The sequence below is a fragment of the Camelus ferus genome, chromosome 10 (genome assembly GCF_009834535.1).
Source record: "Camelus ferus isolate YT-003-E chromosome 10, BCGSAC_Cfer_1.0, whole genome shotgun sequence".
In the NCBI taxonomy this organism is placed as follows: Eukaryota; Metazoa; Chordata; class Mammalia; order Artiodactyla; family Camelidae; genus Camelus; species Camelus ferus.
In genome coordinates, this window is record NC_045705.1 from 62,851,994 (window position 1) to 62,856,702 (window position 4,709).

The window sequence follows — 4,709 nt, forward strand, 5'->3', positions numbered from 1 at the left end:
TTCATACCCCTAATGATCATAGATACAAACATTCATAAAATTTTAGCAAATTGAATCCAGCAGTGTAAAAAGGATAATACATCCTAAGTAAAGTTTATCCCAGGAATGTAAGGTTGTTTAATACCTAAAAATCAATGAGTGAAATTCACCAAATCAGTAGAATAAAGAGGGAAAAGCACTTGCTCATTAAATAATTGTAGCTGTGGCAAAACTCAACACTCAATTATGATAAAAATTCTCTGCAAACTAAGAAGCGCACTTCTTGTACCTGGTAAGCTCCTCCGAAGTACCTACAGTTCATATCATGCTCAATGGTGGAAGGCTGAATATTTTGTAAAAGTCAAAAAAAGCACAGATACCCATCTACACCACTTCTATTCAACATTGTACTAGAAGGCCTAGGCAGAGCAATAAGAGAAGGGAAAAGAAATAAAAGGCATACATATCGGAAAGGAAGAAGTAAAACTGTCTTGATTTGAAAATGATAATTGCGAACATAAAAAAATCTAAAGAATCTACAAAAAGTCATTAGTACTAACAAATGAATTTGATTTAGTAGCACACAGGACTCAAAGATGCAGCTAAATTAATGTGTAGAGAAGAATTTATAGCCTTAAAACACAAATATTAGAAAAGCAGTGCGGCTGAAGGTAAGATGTTAGTTTCTGTCTCAAAAAGAACACCAAGTCAAACTTGAAGAAAACAGGAGGAAGGAAATGATGAAAAGCAGAAGTCTGTAAAACAGAAAACAAGTATAAAGTGAAGAAAAAAAACAAAATCAAAAGTTGATGTTTTAGAAAGAATAATAAAATTGCTAAACACCTATCAAAACTAATTAAGAAAAAAAGAAATTAAAATTATCAGGAAGGAAAAAGGCGACATCACTATATTTCCTACAGGCATTAAAAAATATAAGGATGTTATGAAAACTTCACACCAATATACTTAAAAACTTATTTTTAAATGTGTAAATTTTTGAAAACCACAAATTTGTCCCAAACTACCCAAAAAGTAGAAAATATGAACAATTATACATGTATATATTTGGAAAAAAATATATGTATATATAAAAGAAATTTAGTTCTTTTTAAATTTCCCACAAAGAACATTCCAGCTTTATATGGCTTCATCAGTAAATTCTTCTGAAGAAGAAATAAACCTATTTTACACAATGTCTTCCAGGTAATAGAAAAAGAAGAAACAGTTTTGTGCTTCATTTCCTGAAGCCAACTTTACATTTGATACCCAATGTGACAAGGTTCTTATAAGAAAGGGAAATTACAGACCAATCTCTCATATAACATATGTAAAAACTTGAACAAAATATTAGTAAGTGAAATTCAGTGATCTATAAAAAGGGTAATATGCCTGTCAGGGATCTCTATGACCACCCTCAGGCTTGACGATTTGCTAGGAAGACTCACGGGGTTCAGCATACAGTTCTATTCATGGCTATGATTTATTACAATGAAAAGATTCAAAAAAGCGGGGGAGGGGGCCCAGATGGTAAGTATTTAAGCCACACAGTCTCTGTTGCCACTACTCAACTTAGCCTGAAGGCATGAAAGCCTGTAGCGTGAAAGCAGCTGTATACAAAATGTAAATCCCCGGGTGGAGCTCTGTTCACTTGAAAAACCTTTACTTTCAAAAATAAGCAGCTGGCCCACCTTCCTTTTAGAGTTGGACATTGGAGGCTCACAGCAGGACCCTGCCTATTTTCTCTCATCTAGCAGGCAGTGGGGGCAGATGTGCTGGCGCCATTTCCACCCGTCCCAGCCTTGCTGTGTGCCTTGCTCCCCTGACACTCAAGAAAGCCCTCCAGGCTTGCAGCTAATTTCTACCAATGGGAGGCACAAGCAGGGGTCAGGGTGCAGAGGAGAAGGGAGGGGAGGAGGTCAGATATTAGTTCACCAGTTTTTCAAACTTTGCACAGCTCCTCGTGGGAATTCTCCATACATGTTACTCTCTCTAGGTTCAAGGAATTGCTTCTGCTCCTTCTTCATGCCTAGAAATAACAATTATTGCCCCACCTCCATCCCAATTAGCTAGGAGTACAGCTCTGTCCTTAAAGGTCAGTCACTCTAAATGCAAATCAAGACCACAATGAGAAAGCAACTCACAACTGCCAGAAGGGCTATTATCAAAGAGACAACAAATAACAAGTGTTGGCTAGGATGTAGAGAAAAAGGACCCCTCATGCACTGTGGGTGGGAATGTAAATTGGTGCATCCGCTGTGGAAAACCGTATGGAGGTTTCTCAAAAAATTAAAAATAGAACTACCATATGATCCAGCAATTCCACTCCTGGGTATTTATCCAAAGAAAACAAAAACACTAATTCAAAAAGATATATACACCCCTGTGTGTTCACTGCAGCATTATTTACAACAGCCAAGATATGGAAGCAACCTAAGTGCCCATGAATAAAGATGTAATATATATATATATATATATACACACATACATACATACATACACACACACACACACACAATGGCATATTAGCCATAAAAAGAATGAAATCTTGCCATTTGTGACAACATGGATCGACCTAGAGAGTATTATGTTAAGTGAAATAAATCAGAGAAAGACAAATACTGTATGATTTCACTGATACGCAAAATCTAAAAAAAAAAACCAAACGAACAAATATAACAAAGAAACAGAGGCATAGATACAGAGAACAAACAGTTGGTTGCCAGAAGGGAAGGAGGTAAGGAAAGGAAAGAAATGAGGGAGATTCGAGGTACAAACTTGCAGTTGCAAAACAAATGCATCACAGGTATAAAATGTACAATGTGGGAAATAGAGTCAAGTATTGTGTAATATCTTTGTATGGTGATAGATCATAACTAGACCTACAGTGGTGATCCTTTGGAAATGTACAGAAATACCGAATCACTGTCGTGTAACAGGAACTAACATGGTGTTGTCAGTCAGTTATACTTCACAAACAAACAAACTCATAGAAAAAGAGATCAGATTTGTGGTTACCAGAGGTTAGGGGAAGGGGGAACTGGGGAAGGGGGAACTGGATAAAGGCAGTCAAAAGGTACAAACTTCCAGTTATGAAATACACAAGCACTAGGGATATAATATACAACATGATAGATACAATTAACAGTGCTGTATGTTACATATGAAAGTTGGCAAGTAAATTGTTAAGAGTTCTCATTACAAGGAAAACATTTTTTCCTTTCTTTAATTTTGTATCTATATGAGACGAAGGATTATTGTGGTAATCATTTCATGACATATGAAAGTCAAATCATTATGCTGTACATCAAACTTATACAGTGCTGTATGTCAATTACATCTCAATAAAACTGGAAGAAAAAAGCAAAACCAAACAAATAAACACAAACTCAGCAAAGGACTTGAGTAGACATTTCTCCAAAGAAGATATACAAATGGTCAATAGCTGCATAAAAGATGCTCAACATCATTTAGTCATTAGAAGAATGCAAATCAAAGCCGCAATGAGCTATCACTTCACACCTACTAGGATAGTGATAATAATTCTAAAAACTGAAAATAAAAGGTATTGGGGAGAATGCAGAGAAACTGGGACCCTGGTACATTGCTGGTGGAATGTAAAACAGTTACAGACACTGTGGAAAACAGTTTGATGATTCCTCAAAAAGTTAAACACAGAATTACCATAAGATTCAGTAATTCCACTCCTAGGTATATATCCAAAAGAAATGAAAAACAGAGACTTACACAGACACTTGTATGCTGATGTTCAATGCAGCACACACGCGCGCGCGCGCGCGCACACACACACACACACGAATGTTATCCAGCCATAAAAAAGGAACTAAGTTCTGATATATGCTACACGAATGAACCGTGAAGGTGGGGCAGGCAGGGGATACGCTCAGTGGTAGAGTGCACACCTAGCATGCACAAGGTCCTGGATTCAATCCCCAGTCCCTCCATCAAAATAAGTAACTGATTATCTGCCCACAAACAAACAAACGAAACATGAGTGAACCTTGAAAACATGTTAAATGAAATGCGCCAGACACAAAAGGCCGCCTATTTTATGATTCCACTTATTTAAAATATAAAGAACAGACAAATGCATAGAAATAAAAAGTAGATCAAAGGTTAGCAGGGATGGGGCAAGTGGGAGAATGGAGAGTTACTGCTTAACGGATACAGAGTTTCTGTTTGGGATGCTGAAAAAGCTTTGGAAACAGTGGTGATGACTGCCTAACACTGCGAAATTAACTATGATTGTACACACACAAAAAAGGTGTCACTGTACTCATATTACCTGATTTGAGTGCCACCTGACTGACCAACGGGCCAACAGCCAGGTCAGCCTACGTCCACTCAAAACCCTTCTTTCTACTGCACACTTTTACTGCTCCAAATCACAGACAGGCTTCCAAACCCAGTCTCCCAATTCCCACCTCGAGTACTTTGTTCTTCTCAACTCCCACTGCACGTCAGGGGTCACGTGGTGATCGCGGTTAGTCTTCCCATCTCATTTCTACTCCTTGAAAGGAGCCTCTAATTTCGACTAATTTTGGTGTCTTCTAATTATCTGGTTCATACATCGGACGCACAAAACCCTTTGCCCTCCCCAAAAGACTGCTTGTCCCGCGCCGCATTTGCAGAGCACTGTCGCGCACACCGTTTCTCATTTTCAGACCGTCGTTTGTACAGAGAATCGTGGGGCTAAGGCCTGTGGTCACATC